Raw genomic sequence first — 15,797 nt, forward strand, 5'->3', positions numbered from 1 at the left:
TGAATGAATAATGTCCAATCACAGAATCAAGGCACAAGTTGAACTGATGTTCTGGTACAACAATAGTAAACATGGAATATGTGTATTGACAGACCAACCAAAATAACAAAATAATCATGCAAGTCACGCTCTAATCTTCCAAGAAGGAGACTATATAAACATCTATTGGAGCGCAACAATGCAGGACCACGCCTATTTTCTGAAATGTATTTGTTATTGGCTTTCTTGGGGATATTTTTCAGATTTTTAACCACTTCTACAGAGGCATTTAAAAACTGTGACTCCAGGCACTTTATTCATTCTAGCTACTTTATTTACTGTTTGGGGGCATTCTGACTTGCCGGTTAGAGCGAGCGGATGCCATTTTTGTGATAGTTGCGCTCTAGTCTTCCAAGGAGGAAGCTGTATAAACATCTATGGGAGCGCGGCCGGGCAGGACCATAACTATTTCCTAAAGTGTATTTGTTATTTGCTTTCTTGGAGGCATTTTATTGATTTTTAACCACTTCCATGGAGTTATTTTAAAAACTGTGATACCAGGCACTATATTTTCACTAGCCACTTTATTTACCGTTCGGGGGGCATTCTGACTCGCAGGTTTGAGCAAGCGGACACCATTTTCGTGCAAATTGTGATCTAGTCTTTCAAGAAGCAGACTATATAGACATCTATATGGGTACGACTGCTCAGCAGGTGCATGCAGCTGTCATGCTGATGGTGCACCGAAGGCACGCCAATCGCAAGCCCATCTGTGCTTATCAGCTCCCAGAATGCGTCATGCGTCAGGACCCTGGGTATTTTCTTTTTTACTCAAGGAGCTATTGCTGGATCTCAACATCTCAGGTAAGCTCACTAGGTGTAATCATTTAGATCCCAAGATAAACCTAGACTCCTATTGTTGCAATTGTTTCAACTTTACCACCTGTCCCAAGGGCCTAATCAATAGTAAGACCACAACAGTGCTCCGAGCTTGCAGTGCACAAGAGGTCATTAGTTAAACACAAATATGAGCTTTTTTAATTTTTAGAGTTACATTACCCCAAGTTAGTTTTCTTAACTGGCTAGATGAAGCTACTGGTCCTGATGTGGTCTACGCTTTGTCTACTGACCATGTTATGAGCAAACTTGACAGACTGGGTAAACATGGGGTTGGTCTAGAGATAATTCACAATGATTCTTTGGGAGTGATTTGTGAACCAACAGCCCTGCCGGATTTTGAGGCTTCTCTTTTAGATATAAGCTTACAGATAGCTTCACTTTTCACAGACTATTGATTTACAGACCCCCTGACCTAAGGCTAAGTTTTTTGAAGGAATATGAAACTGTATTGATATTAGTGTTCAATACTTTAATTTTACCATGTTAGGGGATTCAAATTTTCATTTAGAAGATTTTAATATTAAAGATTCAGCACAGCTTACATACTTGCTGAACTGCTTTAGGCTGGAGCAGGAGGTGAAAACTACCATGCATTCAGAAGGCAATATTTAAGTTGGCGTGTTTTCAAATAACTGAAGGTGGATGTCATAGTACCCATCCTCTGGTCAGATCATATCACTAGCCAGTTTAGTATTAACTTTTCAACCCCCAAACCTCCTGCTGATAAGTTGGGGGAAAATCTAGCCATTCGTTTATGGAATAAGACTAATTTGGAAGAGTCGGCTGAGAGCCTGACTTTACTAATGACCCCAACACAGCAGCTGCACATTATCATGAGTGGTAAAGCAAGGCAGTTGACAAACATGTGCCAAAAAAAAGGGGATCTCATAGACAAAAGCCATCTGCCCGCTGGTTTCCTCGGCCCTTTTGAAAGTATTTCAATATCTTTTGAGTTCCAGTCCTTCTTCTAGCTTTCCCCTTGCCAGGCATTCTGTGAAAAAACAGCTGAATTTATTAAAAATAAAGTGGAGTCACCATATAGAGAGTTTGATTCCTTTTGTACCTTATCTGTTTTGAGTGCAGAACTCCAGCTCACTGTTTAAAAAAATGGGACTATGTAATTTTCCCCTGTTAACGTTGATCAAGTGACATTTTGAATTTAGCATATTGTCAGGAGCCCTCTTGAGTGCCTGTCCACCTAAGTTAGTACAAAAGCTGGCAGCCAGTCTTCCCCAGGCCCTCAGTTGGCATCTTTCCATCGGAATGGAAGGAGGCTTCCATACTGCCCTTAACAAAAAAACTGTCTGTTAACCCTATGGAGGAGAAGAATGTCCGCCCAATATAACAGCTTCTGTATGTAGCCAAGCTATTTAAAAAGCATTAAATAGCTGTTTGTGAGACTATCTAGAAGACAATTCACTCATACACAATGCACAGCATGGCTTTAGAGCATGCTTTAGTATGGAGACATTGTTGATAGATGTCCCAGAAGAGATTATACCTACTAAAGATGCTGGAGGGAGAGCTGCAGTGGTCCTTTTGGACCTATCCGCAGATTTCGACACAGTAAGCCATGCCGTAGTGCTAGATCATTTATCTGATATTGGTATCTCTGGTCTTGTGCAAAATCTCCTCTTTTCTTTTTTGAGGGACGGGGAGCAGATGGTGGCACTGGGTGAATTTAATTCTAGATCATTCTCCCTTCCCTGTGGCGTCCCTCAGCGGTCTTCGCTCACCCCTGTGTGTTATCAGATATACATAGCCCCTTTGGCTGAGCTGATCTACTCCTCTGGATTTGCCACAGTTGTGTGTGCTGATGACACACAGATTGTGGTCTCTGTTGCGGGCAACGTGGAAGAAGTCACTGACAGATTTTACAAGTGTTTGTGCTCAATTGTCAATTGGATGTCTGCTAAATGTTTGAAGTTAAACTCAGACAAAACAGAGGTTCTTATTTTTGGGAAGGATTTTTTTGGGATGACTCATGGTGGCCTGAGTCTGTGTCTAAGGTACAGATCCTCGGAGTGGTCTTTGACTCGGATTTATCCTTCAGGGAACTGATAAATAAACTGACCTCTTACTGCTTTTTTATGCTAAGATCATTGAGGAAAGTGTTGTCTTGTATTCCTTTTCAGTTTCAAAAAACAGTAGTCAAAGATCGAATACTGTAATGCCGTCTACATGGGCACTACACAGGATGCGCTGGGAAAGCTCCAGACACTGCAAAATGCAGTTTCCCTTCTTCTTAAAAAACTTCCTAAACACAAGTCAGTAACAAACACCTTGATGGAGCTTCATTGGCTTCCTGTAAGAAAGAAGGTTACCTTCAAGGCATTATGGTGGTCATTATGACATTGGCAGTCAGCTGACCGCCACGCCGGCGTTGGAGGTAGTACCGTCGCCAGGCCAGCGGTAATGACCACCAAATTATGGCCATGGCGGTGATCCCTCCGATAGACAGCCAATGTACTACCCCAACCACCAGTGCGGTATAACCATTGAGCACGTAGCCAACTCCAGGCAGGCGAAAGACAAGGATCCTCCCACCATATTATGACATAGCAGACCATCAGGATTTCCAGGACGTTAGCAATGCCACCAAAAGTCTGGTGGAAACACATCATATAAAATGAGACACTCACCTCCAGAGAAACAGAGGAGTCCTCAGTGCCACAGAACCAGAACCTGGTGCAGTACCACGCAATGGCCGTCCAGGAGGACCAACACCAATGAAGATGACAATGGTGAGTACAGCCACCTAGCACTCAATAGAGGGAGGGGAGAGTGGCACACACACATGCACAACACACACCATACACCCAGAACAATCTGCAGATTAAACAACAGCAACATCAGCCAGAAGTAAAGAAAGCCAGGACACATACCTTAGGTCTAACCTCTGGATTTTGCTGAACCTGTGCCCACAGCAATTGAGGCAACTAAATACTAAGGGCCATTGTCCAGTCCAATGTCAGCCATTCGCCACAGGGTAATGTCCAAGGCCCAACTTGACTCCTGACAGCCCAGTCACTCCACTGGGCAGGGGCATCATGGTGATGGTAGGCAGGCAAATCAGGGGCAAGGGTGGTGAGGCGGGGTGCAGGGGTGTTTCTTCTTTGGAGCTGGAGGTACTGGGCTGGGAAGGTGGGACTTTTCTCCTACGGGCAGGACGGGGGTGGGGTGGGGGAGGAAAGAGGTCAAGGCAGGAAAGGAAAACCTTCTTAGGACCAGTGGGGCTGTGTGTCAGATGAGGTATGGGAGTGGAAGTAGAGGGAGTGTTTGTTGGAGGAGGAGGTATGCTGGACTTGGTTGCAGGTGCATGGACAGTGTGCATGTGTGAGGTGGATGGCTGTTGGGGGTCTGAGTGGGAGAGTTTGTGTGTCTTTGGAGGGGGCGTAGACAGGGTGGGGGAGGACAAACAGGACGTGTGGATGGATGCTGTGGTGGTGTCTGCAAATGAGGTGGGTGTGCTGCATGACGTGGAGATGGTGGTGACTGCGCATGTGGTGTGTGGGGTGTATGTCTGCAGGTCTGCTGTTGTGGTGACTGTGGGCAAGGCTGTACAGGTGGCAGGATCTGGGACTGTTGATGCTGTGCATGCAGGTGTGAGTGCTGATGTGACTGTGAGGGAGGAAGAGTAGGGGGAGACAATGGAGGCAGTGGCTGATGTTATGTGTGCATCTGTGTGTTGGCTGTGTATGTGCTTGTGGGCTGAAGTGTGGAGCCTGTGTTTGTCTGTGCAAGGCCTGTCTGTTATTTTGGGTGCGTGCATGTCAGAATGTGTGCATGGGATGGATTGGGGAGAGGAGACAGGGACTGGGAAGAGGTAATTAGACGGGGGACAGAAGAAACAGGGACACTGGCTGCCATCAGAGAGGAGGTAAGAGCCTGAAATGATTTCCGTAGGGCCACAAGCCACTGCGAATGGCCTCCAGGTAGGCATTGGATGGCATTCACTATGGTTGACTGCCCTACAGAGATGGATGTCAGGAGGTCAATAGCCTCCTCACTGAGGGCAGCAGAGCTGACTGGGGCAGGGCCTGAGATGCCTGGGGTGAAGGAGACACTCACCCTCCTGGGTAAGCGGGCACGGGCAACTCGGTGGGGGGCTACTGGGAGGGCAGTGCTGGTACGGAGGGTGGCAGAAGATGAAGTAGCTAGGGTGGTCCCAGAGGAGTCCGCCACCTCCAGGGAGCTTCCATAGGAGGAGGAATCAGAGTCAGTTGTATCAGCTCCAGTCTCCCCCAAGGTTCTCCCCTCGCTCTCCAACCCACTGGTCTCCTCGGCATCGGTGGTCTCTGCCTCCTTGGTCCCGTGGACTGCAGCTTCCTCACTCACCAGTGCCCCTGCTCCTTAGCCAGATTAATCTAATGCACACATGGACAGGATGACAAAAGGTGTGGGAGGAGAAAGGAAGGGAGCACAGGGTCAATCACAGCACCAACAGCAAAGATGGCATACACATCACAATCACTCACTGGGACTATGAATGGGTAGTATGGACCACACTGGCATACCATTGCCTAGGTACTACAGCAAGTAGGAACCCAAACACTATCATCTTCACACCTACTGGGACTAACTAAGCACTGTCTGCCATGGCAAGCAAGCTACCTAGCAATACCAAATTTGCACACCACCCTACATACCTAAGCAGGACCATGCGGGAATGTCTAAACCAGCATATTGGGGCATACACTGACTAGAACCCTGCATCTAAATCCCATGCCAGGCAACAAATAATGAATATCACACACACTGTAATCACCCCCTTGTGGCTGCTGTGCTGCCCTCAAGCGCCCATCCAGCTCTGGGTAGGCCACCACCAGTATGCGGGCCAATAAGGGGGTCAGGCTCCAACAGGCACCCCTCCCTCGTTGGGAGGCCGTCCCCAGCTGGGCCTCTGTGGTCTTCTGGGCCCCGCATTTCAGGTCCTCCCACCGTTTCCTGCAACAGGTGCTCCACCGGCTATGGACCCCCAGGGTCCGCACATCCTTGGAGATGGCACGCCACAAACCCTTCTTCTGATGGGCGTGGACCTGCAGAGGAAACACAGACAGAAGGACACCATGAACCATACAATCCAGCCTGTCACACATATTGTCTACATACTGCATTTGCCCCTCATCAAGCATGCACATGACCCATACCTCTGCATTCACATTGCCTGCTGCCATGCCTCACCCAAATGACACACTGCTAGCACACACATACATCTACATGCAGCCATGTTGCATGTAACGTACCCATGATGTACTCACCCATTGGTCCCGAAGCCCAAACAACTGCCCATACAGGGGTAGGGCCCCATCCATGAGCCTCTCCAACTCCTCCGACGTGAAGGTTGGGGCCCTTTCCCCTGTTGCACGGGCCATGGCAGGTTCCAGACACAGGTCACAGCAGCGCACACCGTGGAGATGTCGTCCAGTGGAAAGTCAGGAATCAATTGAAGTGGTAGAAAGAAAATGGCAGTCATGCTGCGGCGGTGATCACCGTCACCGCCGGCGTTGATCATTATTGGTTCCTGTACTCCATAGAGCCCCATGTTTGCCAGTGAGGACTTGCACGGCGGTGCAGACCATCTTCTGCCATGGCGCCTAACGCCGGCGTAGTGAGGTCAATTCCACCTGTTCCTGCATACAGGACAGGGGATTGCCATTTTCTACTGCTAGTACTCATGTATTGAATTAAAATGTGTGTTATTGGTGTCAACTGTACACACCTAGACAATTCTAGAGTCCAACATACATACATGCTCTGTGTCCTCTGATGTTGTGTGTCCATAGATCCTGTTGTCACACCCATTTTACTTTTAGCTCACTTAGATACCAACCACTTTGGAGGAATAGGAGAAGGAGGCAAGCCTCCATATACAGACCCCTTGTGGTCTTGGCTACACTGGAGGACAGGCACATCATACTCACCTATCGTCTGGACAGGGCCACAATCACAGAGCTGTGTGCACAATTGGAGCCTGATCTGCTATCTGTTGCACCACAGTAATCCTCCCTCTTGTGCAGGTACTATCAGTGCTCCATTTCCTGGCACCAGGTTCTTTGCAGGTGACTGTGGGCTTGGCTGCAGGAATGTCACAGCCAATGTTCTCGATTGTGCTTGGAAGGGTTTTGGCTGCCTGGCTCAAACACATGTGCAGCTACATTGTATTCCCCCAGGTTGATGATTTGCCCACTGTGGAGGCTCCATTCTACGAATGGGACACATACCACATGTGATTAGGGCCATTGACGGGACCCATTTTGCCTTAGTCCCTTCCAGGGCTAATGGGCAGATGTACAAGAATAGGAAGAGTTTCCACTCTCTCAATGTCCAGATGGTGTGCCTTACTTACCAGAACATCTGCCACTTCACTGCCAAATATCCTGGATCTGTGCATGATGCCTTTGTCTTGAGGAATAGCAACGTCCCACAGCTGATGGCACGACTGCAGAGGCACAGAGTGTGGCTTATAGGTGAGCTTGAGTCTCCACCCAATGTATGTCTGTGTATGCCAACAGGTGTCATACCCCATGCCATTGTGCATGGCTAATGTGGGTCCTTCACTTCTTCCAGGTGACTCCGGCTACCCAAACCTGTCCTGGCTGTTGACCCAGGTCAGGAATCCGAGAACAGGGGCTGAGAATCAGTACAATGATGCTCATGGGTGTACCAGGAGGATTTTGTGGAATACACCTTTGGTGTCCTGAAGGCCAGGTTCAGATGCCTCTATTTGACAGGTGGATCTCTATGCTACTCCCTTGAGAAGGTCTGCCAGATGGTGGTGATCTGCTGCATGCTGCACAATTTAGCCCTCAGACGCCATGTGCCCTATCTGCAGGAGGAGGGGGGGGTGACACTGCACCTGTGGCAGCAGTGGACACTGAGGACAGTGAGTAGGAGGAAGAGAAGGAGGATGTGGACAACATGACACAAATCATTCAGCAGTACTTCCAATGACCCTCAGGTAAGACTGTTGATCTTTACATTTCTTCATTTAAGTGATGTGCTGTGTGGCTGTAGTATAATGCTAGTCGCAACCTTTGCATCCCAATTAACAGTCACCAATGACTTCCCTTATTGCAAATGTTGGTGTTGTTACAACAGGGTACTGATGTGATGTGTACAGACTGCTGAGACACATATGAAGAATGGATTCATACATTACAGGACATTTGCACAGGATCATGCATTTCAATACAGTTCAATACATTGTACATTTCTTTCTGATAAAGTACTATTTCTCAAGTTGTGTCAAAGGGTGTTTATTTGTAAATAAGGTATTTAATGCAAAGTGCAGTAGAGTGGGGTAATGGATGGGAAAAGTCCAGTGTAGTGGGCCAGTCTGTCTGTAGCACAGGTACAGTGTCCAAGGGGCCATAGGAAGAGGAGTAATGGCAGTTCACAGTGAACAAGGTGGAACACAAGGGGGACATTCTGGAGGGGCTCATTTCCTGGCAGTGGTCTTGGTTTTGGAAACTGTCTCTGGTGTCTGTTTGGGTCACAGGGAATGTTTGCGGGGTGGTTCACCTTCTGCAGGGGGAGGGGTGCTGGTGGCCTGTAAGTCCTATCGCAGGATCTCCTGTCCACTAGCTGCAGCAAATGTGGAGGACTGGTCAGTACACTGGCTAGTGGTAGGGGCCTGCTGGTGTGCTGTGTACTCCTGCATGATGTCCGCCATGTTACCCAGCACCCCTGCTATGGAGGTCATGGTGGTATTCAAGGCCTGCAATTGTTGCATGACCTCCTTTTGGTGTTTCCCCTGCAGCCGCTGGTTCTCCTGCATGATGTTAAGCACCTGACCCATCCTGTCTTGAGATTGTTGGTAGGCCCCCAGGACATTTGTGAGTGCCTCCCAGGCAGTTGGTTCCCTGGGCCTGTCCTCCCCCTGGTGCACAGCTGTCCTCTGACTTCCCTAGCCCCCTGTGTCTGTGTCCCCTGAATGGTGTGCCCACTCCCACTGACTCCAGGACCCTCATTGTCTTGCCTGTGTGGTGTGGACTCAGGTCCATATACAGGTGGGCACACTACTGATTGACATGTCCTGGGGACAGACGTTTGGGGGTGTCGGCTGGCTGCTGTGGCGTTTGAGTCTGATGGGGGGCTGTGGTGGACTGGCCGTGGGATGTGGTAGCCGACGGACCAGTGGTCCCAGATGGGCAAGGGAGTTCATCCAGATCGAGATCTCCAGAGTTGCTGTCCTCACCGAGGGCATCTTCTGGTGGGGGACTGGGTAGCCGTGGCACCTCCTCACCGCTGACATTGGCTGGGGCACCTGTGGGGATGTAAGTGATGTGTTAGGGTAATTGTCTGTGACATATTCTGCATTTCTAACTTTTCCAATGATATTGATGGTGTCCTCCCACCTTTGGTAGTGTATGGTGATGTATTGTGGGATTGGTAGTTCTCCATGCTATCCATGTATTCATGGTGGATGTGGATGTAGAGCTGAGAGGGATATGCTTGCAGTGGGTATGGCATGCAGGGGTTGACATTTAGGTATAGTAATTGGGGTAGTGCACTTTGTGGGATGGAGTGGGGTGAAGGGAGTCAGGGTGAGGGGGTGAGATGGAATGCAGCTATGGGGGTAGTAGGTTGTTAATGGTGACTCACCAGTGTCCAGCCCTCCAGCTACTCCAATGAGTCCCTCTGGATGCAGAATTGCCAAGACTTGCTTCTCCCATGCTTTCAGCTGTGGGGCAGGAGGTGGGAGTCCTGAGCCATTCCTCCTGATGGCGATCTGGTGCCTCGCTGCATTGGAACGCACCTTCCACCGTAGATCATGCCCCCTTTTCTGAATGTCGTCCCTTGTGCGTGGATGTTGTCCCATGGCGTTCACCCTGTCCACGATTCTCCGCCATAGCTCAATCTTCCTGGCAATGGAGATCTGCTGTACCTCTGCTCCAAACAGCTGTGGCTCTACCCTGACAATTTCCTCCATCATGACCCTCAACTCCTCATCGCTGAAACGGGGGTGCCTTTGTGGGGACATGGGTGTTGTGTGGTGTGTGTGTGTTGTGCAGAGGGTGATGTGTGATGTGATGGGGTGCGTGGTGCAAGGTGGATCTATGGGTAATTGTGGTATGTGTGTGCAGTTGTCTCTGGGATTGATTGACATGGCAAGGTGTAGCGGTCTTCTCATATTTGCAAAGGTTTGTGGGTGTTGTAGGGGGGTGTTTTATAGTGCTGATGGTGGGTGTGTGGGGTGTGTGTATTTGTGTCAGATTTGTTTTTTTGTTCTGGCCAATGTTGTCTTGTTTTGTTTTTGGGTGGGCATTCCTGCCTCAGTGGTGTGCACCGCCAATGGTTTACCGCCATTGAATTTCTGCTGTGGTGATTTGTGAGTCATTATTAGGAGGGCGTTGTTTTGGTGATGGTGTGGGTGCTAGTTCCGTTAGTTTATCGCATTCGTTGGGTCTGGCAGATTTGTGGTTGTGGCTGGTTTTATTTGTGTATGTCATTATCTGGCGGACGGATGTTCGCCTCCGCGGCGGTATGTTGGTGGCAATCACCGTTGCGGTATTTGGAATTTACTGCCAATGTCATAATGAGGACCTATGTCTGATATATAAAGCTATGAATGGAGTAGGGCCCTATCACCTCAGGAAAAAATTTAAGTGGTACCACCCTCAAAGAAGACTAAGATCTGCCTCCTTATATCCGGTCTCTGTTCCCAGGATAAGGAAAGCTTCCTGGGGTAGTTGCAGCTTTGTTTTTTCTACTTGTCAGCTATGGAATACCATGACATTATATATTAAAAGCCAGTCCAATTTGTTTCGTTTACATGAACAGCTGAAGTCTTGGCTGTTTTCTCTTCTTCTGTAAGTCATTATAAGCTTCTGGTCACTGTTGAAGGTCCTTAGCGCCAAGGCATTCTTGAGATAAGAAATATCAAATGTAATCTAGTACAGGATCACACAATATTTTTGACTGGCACTGTCTCATGTTTTGCCCACAAGTTGAGGCACCGCTTGCTCCAAATGCTTTTTACCACGGTATTATGAAAACAATATGCTGAACATAATATCTGACTACAATTGTGCACATTTGTTGTGGCGATGATGTGTTCTGTTGTGTTTCATGCTGCTGGGTTTTTGTGGTGCATTATTGTATTGTGATGTTGGTGTGTTGTACTGCAGTTATGTTAAGTTTTTGGCTCCTTTGTTGTGATGTGCACTGTCATATGTTATGTTATTATATTGTTGCTTTGCGTATACTGTTGTGTTACATTCTATTATTTACTTTAGATGTCAACAAATGTTGCTATATTTCCAGTCAAAAGCAGCACATTCCTTCAAAGTTCCTGTGACAAGCAAACATTCAACACTGCCTAACGGGGTAAAATAGTTCTGCTCCAGCTCTTCAACTACTTAAGCAGCTAGCCATCCCCAAACTGTGGCAGAAACTCTGTCCTTACGATATATGGTCCTCTCAGTGCTCTCTTTATGTGATATGGCACTGAGAATGCAAGCTGACTTCCTGCCTTAGATTTCTGAGACCATTGGCAGTGAGCAAAGGGCTACAAATACACCATTCAGCAAGCAGTCGCTCGGTTAATTACTTTTGGAAAACTATGATTTATGTATATTTCATATTACACGGGATACTGAATAGGGAGGAGTCTAGGATTATTAGTTTAGGAGGTAATAGAAAACATGTGTTTGGGGACATGTTCTAAGTACGCAAAAAAGTTAATGAACCAACGTCATTTGATAAAATGTTTCGTAGAAAAACAAAGATTTTCCTTTTTGGTACTAATGAAAAGCGAGTTTCCATTGGCAATACTCTGCTGAAAAAGAGAACAGTGAAAAAAGGAGCCTGAGAATAGTTACAAATCAGAACGGTTCAGGAGAAAACTTCGCATGGTGATGTATTGCATTTATTAGAATATTTTGATGCATGCCCTGGTAGTCTGGTAGTCGTTAGAGTATGCGAAATTGTTTCTGTTTTCTCTCAGACTTTTAGGGGAGACCAGAGGTTTTTATCATAATTTGTTTTAATCTTTATGTTTCTAATTATAATTAGGCCTCCTAATTTCATGGTATTTATTTGTGTTCCATTTCCATATATATTTATTGATGTTCATTTTTTTGCTTATTTTCTCTCTGTTTATCTGTAGTTATTTTGTGCTGAGAGCAAAACTTTAATAAGTAATGGGTATGTTTCCATGTTTATTTAACCGACAAATGCTTACCCATGCTTGAATGTCTATGAGTTTAGCTATTTACAGTTAATACACATATTTATTGTAGATTGTAGTACAACTCAAACAGCTGTACAACTGCAGCTATTAAAGCTTCATTAGGATTTTATTTTACTCCCCTACCTGTCAGTCTCCACATTTATTGAGCTAGCAAGCATTATTGACAGTAGTGAGAATCGTCCAGAAGAAAACCAATGTTCTATATATTTTTTCATATTTAAAACTAAATACAAACAGGAAAATAGATTCCTTTCTGTCTGTATTTATCTTTCGAAATCAGTGAAAACGGAACCTAGGAGGATTAATATATAATTTTATTTCAGCCACTTCTCTCATGATTGCAGCCTAGTGCATTTCTTTACGAAAATTGTTGGTCTCAGCTCTGGTGCCTGCTACTTTCACTAAGCAGATCAGTCTCTTGTCACTGACCGGATCAAATGTAAACAAAGCAAGCATTTGCAAGGCACTAGGTCTCTCATTTGCTTGAGTTGGAGCCAACGGCATTGCAAATTCATAACTGGACTTTTCTCGCCACATAAATTGGTCAACCTTTCCTCATAATTTCGTCTTTTCCTGCCAGTTAATTCCAATGGCCCTGGCATATAACAAAAGCACTTCCACTTACCTTCTACCTCTGTCTGCAGCAAAAAATGAAAATGTTGACATACAGCATCCTAATTTAAAGCAGCCATGCTGATTCCAATAGAATACTTTCCCCACCCCACCATCAGAGTTGCTGGCTGGCTAACGCAAGTCCCCAGAAAAGACACAAGACAGTCACAGAGGAGAAAGAAACCAGAAGGGTTGCCCAAACATATCAAGAGTGTTAAAACAGTCATAGTGTAATAAGGATACTAATCTGGCCTGACTTTTGGTCATAAATGTAATAAGGAGAGATTATTAAAACATATACAATTATCATTTAAACCTTTATCAGAAATAAACTTTGGCATTAGACTGTAATGCTCAAAGCAGCCCCTAGAGGGCACCAGAACAAAAATATAATTTGGAAGAAACATGGTCATGTAACCATATTGTTAGCCCCTAGAGGGCATAAACCCATGAAAAAAAACAGGAGAAAGTAATACAGTATAACAATATACTTAGCCCCTAGAGAAAGTTTTTAGGACTAGCAGGCCTACTGCAATGATTTTACAAACAAGGCCTTTGAAAGAAAACTTCTCCTAACTGTAAAACAAAAGTTCAAGCCATGAGAAAGTTTTAAAGACATTGAAGGGTGGGAGGGGTTTAGGGCGGTGCGAGCGTTTCGGCCGCATCAGGTGCTGACCTGCATTGAGGGGCGCTGACCTCAGGGGGACGCTATGTTTAGCAATCAAAGACTTTAGAAACTTGAGATTTAAAAGAACCTACTAAAAAGTTCCTTGTGTGTCCAGCCTTCAGGAAACAATTAAAATGTCAAGATCTCTTGCGAGATGGGGGTTTTGTCTAGCTGCAGCTTTGATTCCCCATATAGTAGCGCAGAGGGTTAATATGCCTGCTGCACAGAACAGAACTATATTTTATGTGGATAGCTGAGTGGATTAGTAAAGCCAGCCTTAATAAGCACTTTAGAACAAATGAATGTATGTGAAAGGGGGCACTATTGAGAGATGAGAGGCACATTTACAGGTTGGTAGTGAGTGAATACGAGGAGCCGTGAGGTGGGGGTGCAAAAAAAAAAAGACTGTTGCACAGGGCGCCACCAGCACTAAAGCCGTTAAAACAGAAAGAGCACATTGTGTTCAATGTTTTGAAGGTGGCCCCATTGTCCTAAGACTACCACAGGCTGTGCTGTGACCAAAAATGTTTTGGAAAAGTAATGCCGTGCTAAAGCATTCTGGGACACGTTTCCGTGCCAGGAATATTTTAATATGTTGATATGACTGTAATGCTTAGAAGAGGCCCAAGAGAACAACAAAATGAAAATAGCATATGTAAGAAACATGGTCACAGAACTATATAGTCAGCCTCTTGAGGGCATAACAACATAAAAATGACAATAAATAATAAAAAAGAAAATGACAATAAATAATGCAGAGTAACCATATATGTAGACCCTAGAGAGCATAGTGCATTAAATATTTTCAGGCATAGCAAGCCTATAACAATGAACTTACAACCAAGGCACTTAAAACACAAGCTATTCCCACCTAGAAAACAAACGTTCCAACCATAAGAATGCTTAAATAGATACTGAATGTGGGAGGGGTTATCTTTGGGGTCCTCACTAACCCAGTGTGGGGACCCAGAGATGATCTAGACAGAAAGAGTGTGTTGTGCTGAACGTTTTGTGGTGGTCCTATTGTCCTTGGACGACCACAGTCTGAGCTATGGGCAAAATGTTTGTGAAAAAGAATGCTTGCAAAGCATTATGGGTTGAGTTTTCCAAAGTGCAGTGATGATTGTAGTATTGTTTCTCCTGCCATTTTAGCCTTGAGGATTTCTGTTTTATGTAAAGCATTTACCAATTTCAAGTGTTTCAAGGGGAGAGCCGTTCTAACCCTGATTAGGTAGCTGTGAACAAAATGACCAGCGCTTCAATACCACCGATCGAGTTCATGCTGTTGTGCCTGTTCATGCTGTGAGCATCATTGCCGCCATGCAGCACGAAGGGGACAGACAAAAGAAATAGTTGTCTCACACTGAAATATATTGGCAATCGTGCAATAATCCATGTAACAGGGGCAGTCTGCAAGGCGTGACAAAAACAGCCTCAAGGTGGGGCAAACATAAAGCAATTACCAATGGACCAATTAATTGAAAGTGATGGACGTGAAATGGGCATGGTTAAAAGCCCACAATACTTACAACAGGTCAAAGCGCTTGCAAGCTTGACCCAAACAGTTTCACTTTCCACAATGAAAACAAATGTTTCTAAAACTTTGAAATAAATTTGGTTCCTCTGTTACTCACTGGTAATGGGCGATCACCATGTAGACACTATCTTCCCTTTAAGCTCACTTGTGTGATTTTCAGTGATGCTAGTAGCACAGATAATGAAAAAATGTGCGTTTTTATAAAAAATGGCTTTAATTTATTGAAATTGTAGTGGTGCCCAGCAATACTGTAACCTCAGTTATGAAATTTACTGGTACTAAATGCCATTTTTGTTTTTATGTGGGCAGTAGGATTGATAAATCAAAACATTAATATTTTCCTCTAGAAGATTTTACTAGTATGTTGCATGACCTAGGCCCTGACGACGATGGTCACCCAGGGCTGCTACTATGTTGGTCCATTTCTTTTGCAAATAACCAGCACTTGCATTTTACTTCAGATGGGGCAAGACATTTGATTCAACATCAGTCTGGAACAAGTGACGTGTTATCTTATTTTCAAGGTTAAACAAGAATAATAGCCAAAACACTTCAGCCTGAATTGTCATATTTTTACCTTATTTGTTTAAACAAATGTGTTTTAGACTAACATCTTGATGCACATTGGTTATACTAGACATTACTAAGGTAATGTTGGAAATTTTATGTAGGATAAAATAAAGTATAAAAGGACTGCCACTTGACTACTTGCCAGGAGAGGTCTTTCACTCCAAATTATCACACAAGTTACTGCCAGAGAAAAAAACTGCCTGCCAGAAATGTTGCTGTATCACACTTTCTATTGAAAGCTGAAGGTGAGTCTGAGTCTGTGAAGAGCTGATGCTTATGCAATGGGTGTTTGCCATTTGCAGGGAACATGGACTCCCTGATTACTGATAATTACA

The sequence above is a fragment of the Pleurodeles waltl genome, chromosome 11 (assembly GCF_031143425.1).
Source record: "Pleurodeles waltl isolate 20211129_DDA chromosome 11, aPleWal1.hap1.20221129, whole genome shotgun sequence".
NCBI classification, from domain to species: Eukaryota; Metazoa; Chordata; class Amphibia; order Caudata; family Salamandridae; genus Pleurodeles; species Pleurodeles waltl.